Here is a 12172-nt window from a genome sequence, read left to right on the forward strand (position 1 = left end):
AGGGAGGGCCGGGGCCGGGGCCGGGGCCGGGGCGGGGCCAACGGGGCGGGGCGCGGCTAACGGGGCGGGGCGCGGCGGGGCCAATGGGGCGGGCGGCGGCGGAGGGAGCGGAGATGGCGGCCGTGGGACGGTGGGTTTGCCTGCCGGGCTGAGGGAGGGATCGCGGTTGTCTGAGTTCGGTGGCTAAGGCTGACCTCCGTGTTTGTCCAGGGGCCCCTACACAGGCCTTGAAGAGGGAAAATAACAAAGTCCTAGAAAAAGCCGCACTTGGGCGCGGCGGCAGCAGCTCGGTCCGCTCCGCAGGCCTGGCTAGCGACAGGGATGGGTGTGCGCTGGTCAGAAAGCGGCTGGCGGCAGCTCAGGCCCCCCAGGGTAGGACAGGGCGAGTTGACACGCGCAGCTAGCAATTGCAGTCTTCCCCGGGTCCTTCATCACGCCGGAACTGATGTTTATAAAAAATGTGACCTCACAGAAAGAGGTGAGGGAGCTGGATTTGGTTTGGGGGTGATTTTGTGGGTGGTTCAGCAGGAATGCCAGGTGAAGGAGTTCTGCCTGTTGTTAGGCCGCTTGTCCCTGTAGCACTGCTGTGGTTGTGCTCTTAAAACTGTATGACTATGCAGTGAACTGGATTTCCAACTAATCCCTGTAAAAATCCTGCCAGATAAAAAAGATGGGGTTCATGAAGAGGGGAGTATTTTTAAGCTGCATTTTCTCCCAAATTCAGTTCATTGCCACCAACAGACCAACATCTGTTGGAAGTTAACTTCTTTCCATGCAGAAGGACTGACCAGATGATCTCTGGAAGTCTCTTCCAGTTCTGCATTTGAGTGATTGCATAAGTCTGAAGCAACAACCAGCCAAATAGAGCTTGTTGAGTTCTTGAGAATTAAATAAACCAAACTAAGTGAGGTTTTCACTACATTCAAGATTAGCTCCTGAAGACTGGGAATGCAATGGGAGAACAAAGGACACAGGGAAATGCTACTAAGATAAATGGAAGCAAATAGTTTGTCTGAAGGAGCATTGGAAAGGTATTTCCACAATTTTCCAGAAGTTGCTCAAGACTTTCTGTTAGCAAACAGTTGGAAAAGGGTGACTAACAGTGGCAGAGCTGGCATTAGATCACAGAGGAATGTGTAATGGTGTCATGAATGGACAGAAATGGCAAATGGACACCAGAATGAAAGCTCCAAGGACACTAGATAGGCATTATCTTGATAAGATCCTTCATCTTCTCAGCTGATTATTCTTTCAGTGACGCCAGTATTCCTTTACTTACTACACAGGAGTTTCTCCAAGTTTACATTATTTCAGGTTAGTTTTCTCTGATATCCTTTAAATGCTCAAAAGAGAAAGAGTCATATTGAAGTTGATATATCCTTTAAATAATCAAAAGAGAAAGTCATATTGAAGTTGATTTTCTGTGTTAACCATACCCCTAAGGTGCACATTAACCGTTGTGTGAGGAATTCTGACATATGAGGAGAGGCTGAGAGAGCTGAGGTTGTTCACCCTCGAGAAGAGAAGGCTCCAGCAGGATCTTACCAATGCATATAAATATCTGATGGGACGGAGTAAACAAAGAGCCAGACTCTTCTTGCTGGTATGCAGTGACAGGACGGGAGGCAATGGGCACAAACTGAAACACAGGAAATTCCATTTAAACATAAGAAAAACCTTTTTTATTGTGAGGGTGGTCAGCCACTGGAAGAGGTTGTTCAGAGGGTTTCTGGAGTTACCTTGGAGTAACCTGCCAGGACAAGGCCCTGCTTGTGGGTCATGGGGATAACCGTCTTACCAGGAACCCTCAGCAGCAGTGCTGGAAAGAATGCATCATAGCAGCTGCACCCTACACTCATATGTCAAAAGACCCAGATGACCTTTGTCCGTCCAAGCTTTGGCAGTATACTGCAGGCAAAGCACACTTGTTTTGATGGTTCTGTAGACAGCATTACATCTGGCTGCCTTGTCTGCTCAGCCTGAGTCGCACAGCTGTCCTTTAAAACTGGGAACTCCAGCATTACCACAGAACATGGCTGATACACGTCCCTGGAGCCACAACAAAATACATGATGCAATTTGTCATTATCCCTCTTTGAGCAGATGTAGTATTCAGAAGTAATTACTAAGACGGAAATGGAGAAGGAGAATACACAAGGGCAAACTCAAAGGTGGCTAGAAGATTTCTGAATTTTCTTTGTGTAATTAAGATTTTAATTAAAAAGATGTGGAACAAAGGTATCTGTTCTTTAAAGAGTGGGATCTGCCCACTGAAATGTTTGGTAGAGTCTTGCCCAGCAAAAGGTTTTCTGCAATTCCCCTGGAGTAGGTTTTCATACCATACGACTTAGGCAGACTTTTTTTTTAATGGAGGTTTTCTCCTTTATGTACAAATCTGCTTGCCAGTTGTTTGGTTTTTTTAAATGACAAAATAAAGATTAAAAATGGTGATTGGGAGAAAATGATCAGGAAGTAGAATTGTTACCAAAAAAGCCAGTCAAAGAAATTCTCTAAGACTTGATCTTGGAGTTTTGGAAAGCAGGCATTCTTTATTGCAGCGCTGGGTGCATGGGGGATCGCTCCACCTGTCGTGCACACTGTTGCCTACAGCAAGCAAAATTTATATTATTCCAATCATACATATTCATATTATCATTTACATAGTGTCCACCCTTTGGTCACGCGCAGTGTGGGTCATCTCTTTCTCCTAGTTAACTGGCCTTGGCAATTTTTAATTACAAAAACTCGGCAGAACTCAAAGCTTATCATCAATGCCCAAGGCTTCTTGTCTGTTGACGCACATCAGGCCCAAGGCCTCCTGTCTGTTGGCGCCTCCAACACATACCATTGACGAAGCTCAAGGTTTTCTTATCTAATTAGTACATACCAAAATTTTGAAGTTTTCAAGCAAGCAAAAGTTTGTTAGTACAGCGATACAGTAAAATTGTCCTTCTCCTGCTTTTGTTCAAGGCATCAGAATCAATATAACGGAGACTTACAAATCACAGTCTCTTGTGGGTGACTGTTATCCACAAAATCTGGAGCCGCCTGTTGTTTTTCATGCATCTTCTATGATGTATTGAGTCCTCTTTGCAGAGTTTACAGAGGTGTTCATACAGGACAGAGAAGAGGAATGATAAAGGTAATAGCTCAGTAAAGCTTTAGGAAAAGTCCAAATACCTGTTGGTTACCTTCTGCCCATGACACAAATGTGAGAGTTGTTATTTTAAGAGGGTAGTCATTCAAGTCTTTGATTTTTCATATGCTACTCTAAGACTAGCTAATTGCTGATTCTCTTAAAAGAACTCAGAGTCTCTCACATGTTTTTCTGTTTCAAATGAGTCTCTTCATGGTGAATAAACTGTCAATTGCTTCTGTATTGTTGTTAGATGTGTACTGTGATGATGATTTAGAACCCATACCTATTTATGAGCCTTTAAACCTTTTCAGTGCTAGCTAAATCCCGCTTTTTAATGGCTGACTGCTCTCATAAATGCATTTCCCACATGTCTGATATTTATACAACTGGGAAATGATGATCACAAAACTACTGATTAAAATATGTAACACATAAGCTACCCTTGTTGAATAACATTTCTCTCCCAGAAAATTCTGCCACTCAAGCAAAAAAGGGCCAAATTCTCATTTACACCAGAAATAATTGTACCTGGAGTAAATCTAAAACCTCATTGGATATACTACTAATTTACACTAAGGTAGCAGAACTGAGTTTAGACTGGTAATTCATAGGCAATTGTAAACAATCTGACAATTAAATCTTCATTAAATTTACTTTGCCATTGGAATGAAATCTTTATGTTATCTCTTGCGGTTATAGATGGATGTTTCACTTTAGCTATTAAAATAATGCATTATATTAATGCAGAGTAACATATTTGCCTTAATACAAAAAAACCCCACAACAAACCAGCTTTTGTTCCAAAGTACTGTGTACCACACCCAAATTCCTACTAAAGTAGACTAGATTTAAACTCTACTTTGCATTTAATTATATGTTTACATTTAATGGTAAATATTTGACACTTTTCTATTATCCAGTTCTTCTAAGCAAGTTTATAACTGTGTTTGCAAGGTTATTTTATACTGGTTGTGATGTTTAAAGTAGTTCAGGTTGGTTAACATTATCTCCTCCAATAAACTGTTTCAGACTGTTTTTCCTGGGTCAACAACTGAACAGTGCAGTACTGTTATGCACGATTGTGACCTAGCTCTCCAACTGTAAACATGCTCTGCCATCCTCAAATATTACTAATACAGTACAAAAAATGGACTGGGCAGGTACAAGAAGGTATGGCTGCTAAGCCTTTGGACTAGCTGATGCCTTGCTGTGCTCTCTTGCGGCTGCTGCAACCCAGAATAAATCACAAGACTTTTGAGGCTGTTGCAGGATTTTATTGATGCAAAGGAGACAGGAAGACTTAGGATGCTATTGTGCTTCTACATCTTCCTGCAAACATAGCTGTGTACAGTCTAGCTGTAGTTAAGAAGTTACAAAATTAATGTCTGAAAATAAATGGATAAATTTGCATCCTAGACTAGAGCTGCAATGCTGCAACCCACAGAATGATGGCAAGTGGCTGTGATAGGAGAATGATCTCCGAGTATTATTTGTAGGTAGTGCTTTAATTCACAAAAGAGGCAGAAAATTATTCTTGCCTATTGTGTAGTAGGAATACATTAATTCTGGAGCTGATGTAGAAGCCATTTAGCAGGGAAATGGCAGTATCTGAGAGAAAGTAAATGACAAAGGCTGGGCAGTGTTACAACAGTTCGTTGCAGTCATTCCTGATGGATAGAATTAAAAGTGGAAGTTCAGATGATAAAATCTAATTTTGTAACAAGTACAGATTTTGTACATAGAACTAGTGTATGGAGAATTTAGAAAAGCAAGAAGACAACTTTGTGTTGAGACCTGGTAGGATTGAAGCTGCTTAGTATTTTTTTGACAGAGATGCTACATTCTTTTGTCCAAGGCACAAACCCACACTTAGTTCTGAGACCGTAGTATCTTTGCCAGTATCTTTGCCTGTCAATTTGCTATTGATTAGAGTGCCAAAGCTCAGAAAACACTTTTACTCACCCATTGTTCATGGTGAGTCAAGGGAAACATAATAGGAGCGTGCTTTTCTTCCTTTTCCACAGATGCTAGGAATCACCCACACTTCTCTTGGTGGCTTTGTTATTTTACCATCTGGATGATTTAGATTATTAAAGGTTACATGTATTTTGAAATCGTCCTATACTCTGGATGTTTGACTTCAGTATTTGTACAGTAGATCTTCTGGAGCTCTGCAGCTAGAAAATTATGCTAATTTTTTAGTACACGGAAGAATGTAGCTCTTGACATTCTGGCTGATTTGCCAGACCTTTGCAAACATCCAGGCGTTAGTGCTACCTGTATGTATAATATTTGAATTACAGCTTTTTGTTTTCAAAGAGATTGGTCATGGGCAAATAACTAGTACCTTGTACCTGAGCTGAAAAATGTAGGTTAATAGGGAAAGCCATAGAAGTCCATTTGCAGCCACTCGGAGTAAAGCACAGAAGAAATGCAGTAACTGACTTCCCCAGTGAGCACTCTTTTTTTCAAAATGCATTTGGAACTATTCTGCTTCCTGTTCCTGTTGCTCAACAGGCTGTTAGAGCAGCCAGTAATGCACACAGTGACGTCCAAAAGCAACAGGATGCCACTTGCACCAATACCGCACTCTCTTCTGGATTCTTCTAATACTTAGAGCACTAAGCTGCCCATATGGGTAGTTGCATCTGAGTGCAAATAAGTGGAAAGCATCCTCCTTTGCTCTGAAAGAAGCTTCTGCTGTATCTGCCAAGCAGTAGCATTGAAAGGGAAAAGATGTGTCAGAGAAGGGATATATTTCAGAGGAAAAGGACTGAAGTATGAATGTCAACAGGCAACGTGGGTATTCACTAAACACTTCTCCTTTGAACCCATTGCTTTAGAAGCAACACTGGCCCATGTGCACACAGTAGATGATACTGTTCTTTACCTTCTTGGCCAGCCTCAGTTTGATTTTCTTGTACCATGTCCATAAGCAGGATCATGGTCCTAATATTTCCTCCCGTTACCTTTAATTTGTGGCCAGAGGAACTATGCAGGACGAGGTGTCTTGTCTTCAGATCTTGTTACTCCACATTTCACCCAACATTACACACTTGAGCAAAGCTGCAGGGGACTCCACACTAGACCCAGTGTCTGCTTTTCTTCAGTTTCTCAGAAAAATCCATCTCTGAACATTATACCATTCTCTGAGCCACAAAGCTGAGCTGACAGTGTGGGCTGGGATAGCCAGGTTAGTGGGAACGTAACCCTGACTCCATTGCCTCCTTCTGCATGAAACCCCGTTTCTGACAAAGACAGGAATGCTAACAGCTCTCCTGAGGCAGCTGGCAGGGAGTCTTTGGTACCTCTTTCCTCCATGTTGTGTGGTTTACATGTGGCTTCATTATCTTCAGTCTCATTCATTTTCACATGCACAGTATCCACTCATATGCTGAAAGGTTGCTTTTTCTGTGTGTGAAAAACAGTACAATGGAATATGACCCCAGGTACACACCTTTGCTCTTAGAAGTGATTTCTGAAGTAATTTCAGCTGCTTCTGTTAGACCACACACCAAGTAGTCTCAGACAATACTGCATGCTTTGCCTTAGCAATCCCATTCAGGTTCCTTAAAATTGGGCACCCAACAGGCAAGACTCTTGGAATGACCTGTCACTGTGGAAATGTGGGCCTTCACATTTGGGGTTATTCATGGGTCCTTCTGGCTTAAGTCTCACTCTTCTGAGAGGCCTTATTTTTTGGTCACTGAGAAATCTAAGTACAGGCATTTCCCTGGGGTTTTGTGAAGGCTCTGATTTAGCTATTGTTTTCAGTGCATGCTTCCAAGGGGCATTCTTATTTTGCCATTGTGCCTTATTTTGGTTTTGTATTGCATTCAAATTTATCTGCCCTTTATCTCAATAAAATTCCTTTCTTTGCTTTAAGGGTAAGTGTTAGGTGGACAGCAAGAGTTTATTAATTTCAAACATCTCAGTAATGATTCCTTTGTAATTAGCCTTTGAGAACTCCTCTCCCATTTGGAGCAGGTTATGGCAGATGGCACCTTCCCCTGGAGAGGTGGCTGAGGAAGGGGCTGCCTACATCTGCTCTCTCTGCAGCTGAGGAAGGGGTCTCCATGTTCTCTGAGCAGCCTCAAAAGCGCTGTTTCCTTACCCAGAACATGTTGAGAGCAGTGCAAATGTCTACTGTCTTCTGGGGGCAATTCCCAAAGGGGGGGCTGGTGCTTGTCCTGGAGGTGTGATAGGTTTTGCCCTCAGCACAGTTCCTGCCTTGCTGTGGCTTCTGGGGCTGCTGACAGAAAGGGTTCCTGGTGCCCCCACCACATCACTGCCAGCAGCCCCTAACCTATAAGTATTTTCTGCAAAAACAGGCTTGCTGTTGTCCACAGTGAAAGTTTTTTTGCCTCATGCTATCGTGCCAGGAGACAGGTGTTTCTTTAGAGTGGTGGTCTCCAAACATTTCTGATCACACACCTCTATCAGTAAAAATTTTTTGATCATGCACCCCCAATACCTCTATATTTATTTATAAATTACATAAATGTAATACTGTACTAATATGTTATGCACATTATAAAACATACACAAAAAAAGGATGAGATAAAGGTGAAATAAACATTATTTTTAAAAAAATCATTTAATTTAATTTCACTTTATTTTTTAATGGTACAAAAATTATTTTCTACCTGCACCCCAGTGGGTGCACACACCCCACTTTGGAGGCCGCTGCTTTAGAGCATGCATGCATGGCTTCTGTCTTGTGTAACTTCTCTCATGAATCTTCTTATCTGTCTTGGTAGCTGGCAAGGATCTATTCATAGGCACAGTTTTCAACCAGAATGTCACTTTGCATGGTTGTATTTCTAAATGTATGAGTCAACATTTTTAGTCTGCTCTGCAGCCCAATATCTGGATAGCTAATTTGATTACAGCTGAGTAGGTTTGTTTCAGGGGATATTTTATTTGTGAAAATAATTTCTTTTTCTGGGGGAAAAGGGGAAAGAGACGGAGGGATCAAACTATCTGAACATTGAATTGAATTTAGCAAATAATGTTATCTTTTCCTTCCCCCAAGGAATAGAAAAAAATTCAGAAACAACTTGAAAAAGTGTTTAGGCTTTTCCAAGTGCAAAAAAAATTTTAATTTTTAAAACTGCCCAAGAGTAAATGAGGCGAATGTAAAAAGGTTTAAAAAAAAATCTAGCAAAAGGAAGTAATTAATCCTTATTCAAGAACAATCTTTTGGTGAACTAAAAATGTATGTAATGTGTTAGGTTTCGCTTTTTGCTGGGGGAGGGGAGAACACTGGGATGGCTTACAGGATTTTTGGTTTTGTTTTCCTATGAAAACTGCTAAAGCTTTTGCATAAAACAGCTTAACTTGCCTCTGAAATGCTCTCTGCATTCTTCGTGAGTGGGTAGTGGCCATAAAGCTCACCAGCCTCAGGAAGGTTTCACCCAGCCTCTTTCCCACAGGTTCTCAGCTCTAGCAACAGGCTTAATTGTCACTTTGTTCTCTCCCCTTGTCATGCCTTGTATCAGCCCACAGACACAGTGTCATGGGCATAATCAGATTCTCAAAGCTGCATTATGTCAAGAGACAGTATGAAGCGAAGCCCCAGCAGCAACACCACTGTCTGCACTGGTAGGCTTCCTGCAGAACACTTCTGCAAAATCTGTCTGTCCTTCCAGCTGTCCCCCGCAGCGCATGGCCCCACATACCCAGCTGCACAGCCTCACAGTGCAGAGGTTGGTGGAGAGACAGAGACTTCCAGCAGGCACGGCACGGTACCTGAGCTGTGACTGCCAGATGTCCAACTCCACCATGCTGTCACCTCTCGGTGAAATTATGGTATTTATAGGGGGCCTGACGCTAAGTCAAGAGTAGGTCTTTCATCAGCTTCAGGGCTCCTATGTTGCTCTAATACAGTCCTCTTTAGGGTAGAAGGTGAGTTATGGGAGGCTGCGTGCTGATTGTCTTGTGCGCTGCTCTGTTTGCTTTTTCTGTGTGATATAGTGCTTCTGTGCCATGGCTGATGGGCTTATGATCGCAGCAAAACCAGACTCTCTTGGAAATATCTGACACAGCTCTTCCTAAAGTTGCCACATTTCTATCTTTCAGGTCCATGATTTGTCATCTTTCTGTGGATCTGCTCTCCTTCGTAAGTGGGGAATGACCCATCTCCTCCTCCTTAAGCTACCTCAACAGCACCTGGGGTATGTTCAGGACAGCCACAACACCCTGCAGGAGCTGATCGGAAGGCACCGCTGCCACCTCCTGCCTCTTCTCTTCCTGCCACTTGGCTTGGCATTGTCCCTGGGGCTCTGGTGCTGGCAATGCTCGGGGTTTAGACCCCTTTGCTGCTTCCTCTTGCCCTGCAGGTGGTTGATGTCCTCCCATCAGTATTGGCTTCAGAAAGGCCAAGGGCAGTGACTGCCAGGGTGGGACCCAAATGCTCCTGCCACCAGCCTTGCCTCCACTTTGCCTCCTGGTGCCCACAGGCTGCTCCCCAGGCAGCAGTCGGGGTGGGGGCGAGGGCAGGTATTTTGGGGACCATAGTAGTTTTCAGCAGTACTCTGTGCCCCCCATCATCCAGCAGCAGCAACTGGTGTGCCAGTGCTCTCCTTTGTGCCCCCTCAGCTCCCACCTTTCCTGTGGCAGCTCACCTGCCCTGCAGCTCAACTGGGAAGGCAATGCCGAGCTCTGCCGGTGCAGCCTGCCAGCCTGGAGCTGCCTCTGCCCCGTCCCCAGGGCTGCGGCTCATGGCGAGACATGACCACATCTGCCCAAAGCACTCACGCGGATGGAGCTCCAGAGAGTGCCTGCCGCCGCGTCTGACTCTGCAGAGCAAACACTGAATGAAACACCAGTCATTTATTTGAGTGCACGCTCAGATTACCAGTTTTTTATTAATCACAGTAGTGATATTAATACCTGACGAATCTCCTGTGAAGCAGGAAAATAAACTGTCTTCGGGGTTTGTAGTAAGCATTACTAATAAAGGTTAATGCTTCTTGGGTGCTTTGGCCATGCATGCGGGCTTTGATGTCCTGATGTCTTCTTTGTAACAGGGCTGTGGTGCATCTGCTGTGAGATGTTTGCTGTCATCTGCCCCAGATCCCAGGGGTAACTCTGTACGGGTGCAAGGAAACAGACTTGACCTATGGTTAAATCAAGAGCTCTGCTTCTGCCTTCTTGACCTGTGGTCGGTTCACTTTTAGCACAGCTGAATCTAACGTCTTTAAAAAAATGTCCTGGCCTAAGTGAAACTGCTGCTGGAAGGGTCTGGGAGCTCTCATAAAGCCAGCTCCCTCAGCCTTAACTCAGGTGAGGTGAACACAGAAAGGCAGGGGTGAAGATGATGAGGGAGAGCAGGAAGACCTTAAAAACCTCTGTCTGCTTCCAGATTGAGGTATGACTCTGTTCTGAGAGCCACAGCTGTCACTTCTATGCCTTCCCAATGCATTTTATTTCCTAAGTAGTTCTGATTTTTTTTTCCCCCAAAGTTTATCTGCAGCTCTTAATTTCTTGTCACCTCAGTGTCTTGAACTATTTGTGACTTTTCCACAATCTCTTCTCTCTTCTGTAACTCTATTACCTGGGACGATCAGCAGCGTTGCAGCAGCAGCTGACCTGGCTGATAATGATATTTGTTAACTATTTGCTATTTGCTTAACCTGCATTGAAGAACTGAGGCTATAACAGTGCCTAGGAAAACAAAAAAGAAATTATATATGTGATAGCACTTGAAGGCCTCAATCATAGCACCATACAAGACAATCTGGCCCTGGTCACTGAGTTCAATGGAGACGAATTTGGCCTCTGGCCGTAGAATCTGCTATTTGATGCTTATGCCTTGACTTTTATGAGCATTTGGAAAGTGCTTGATGTTACATGAGTGGAGCACATCATGTGTGGGAAACATCTCAGTGAGGTAAACCATCTGGAGCAATGCTGGTGCTGCTTGATGAAGAGACATTTCTCTGCATATAAAGGGCTCTGCTCATTTTGCTAACAGCAACAGTATGTAAATGTAATGACCGAGTGATATTTTGAAACAGTAGCTCCTCCAATTACAGCCTGATTGCATTCATCAGGGACTGCTCTGCATTTTAACTGCGAAAGTGACAGTCACTTAGACCAGGAAATATTGTTGTACTTGACCTTCAATATTAATCTGGCACACAGAGCTATGGCAATGTTAGCCAAGTGGTGGACGGGCTTAGAGAGAGCAATACTTAAAATGCAGCACATCCACATCCCCACCATCATATTAGAATCATTGAATACAAAATAGCAGAATTTGAGAATATAAAATAAATGGACTGCATAAAGGCTTCTGCCAAATCACATTAGGGGACATATCTGTGAAGGGTACAATGCTCAGACTATTTTGCTAATAGTCACATTACTGCTCCAAATACATTTTTTCCTTCCAAGTAGAAACGTGGGGGTCAGAGAAGAAAACTGTAGTGCCTCCAGTTGATTTTCCAGATGAATCTGGGTCATTGCCAATTCTGTGCTTTCCCAGGTCTTTTCAAAACACCCTATAGCAGCAGAGGAGAGCACGGTCCTTCAGCATGCAGCTCTGCTCTCATCCCTGGCTGGCATTGGTCCTCCTGGACGATGTTTTCAGTGGAGATGGGGATCTCCGCACATGTCATGGTCTGCCAACCCCAACAATTGCACTGACGGGCAGGTTGCAGCCCCCTGCGTCGAGGTGGCACAGGGTCACCTTGCTCGATGGCAGTCCTCTGCGCCGATGAGGGCATCGCCTGAGCCCCCGCTGGGCAGTGCCGCAGGCAGCCCGGGCAAAGTGCCAGCTCGGACTTTGCACGGGGTGGCATTTCGCCCACAGTGAACGCGCAGTCTGCGCGCGGTCCCTGTGGGGCTTGCTGGAGGGCTTGCCATGTCCTGGCATCTTCTGCAGTGCAGGGCTGTCCTGGGAGGACAAGGTCGCCCAGTCCCATTGGCAGCCCATGCAGTCCTCTCCTCACCGCTGAGCCGTACTGCGAGGTGTCTCGCGGCAATGCCCTCAGATGGACCATTTGGTCCCCAGGGAGGAGAGCTGTC

At 44.3% G+C, this 12172-nt stretch overlaps 1 long non-coding RNA gene across 5 annotated transcripts; it reads left to right on the top strand.

The window, feature by feature from the left end:
* The first annotated feature begins 73 nt into the window (after positions 1-73).
* Positions 74-10133, top strand: LOC138683315 (uncharacterized). Of its 5 annotated transcripts, XR_011322906.1 has the most exons (5): positions 137-478; positions 928-1031; positions 1256-1314; positions 3097-3142; positions 9221-10133. It is a non-coding gene; the product is annotated as an uncharacterized lncRNA (long non-coding RNA). The 5 variants fall into 5 exon arrangements; XR_011322905.1 differs by lacking the exon at positions 137-478 and adding an exon at positions 74-130 and having other exon boundaries at positions 928-1314; XR_011322903.1 differs by having other exon boundaries at positions 928-1314.
* Positions 10134-12172: the final 2039 nt, after the last annotated feature.

Source organism: Haliaeetus albicilla, chromosome W, assembly GCF_947461875.1.
Source record: "Haliaeetus albicilla chromosome W, bHalAlb1.1, whole genome shotgun sequence".
Taxonomy (NCBI): Eukaryota; Metazoa; Chordata; class Aves; order Accipitriformes; family Accipitridae; genus Haliaeetus; species Haliaeetus albicilla.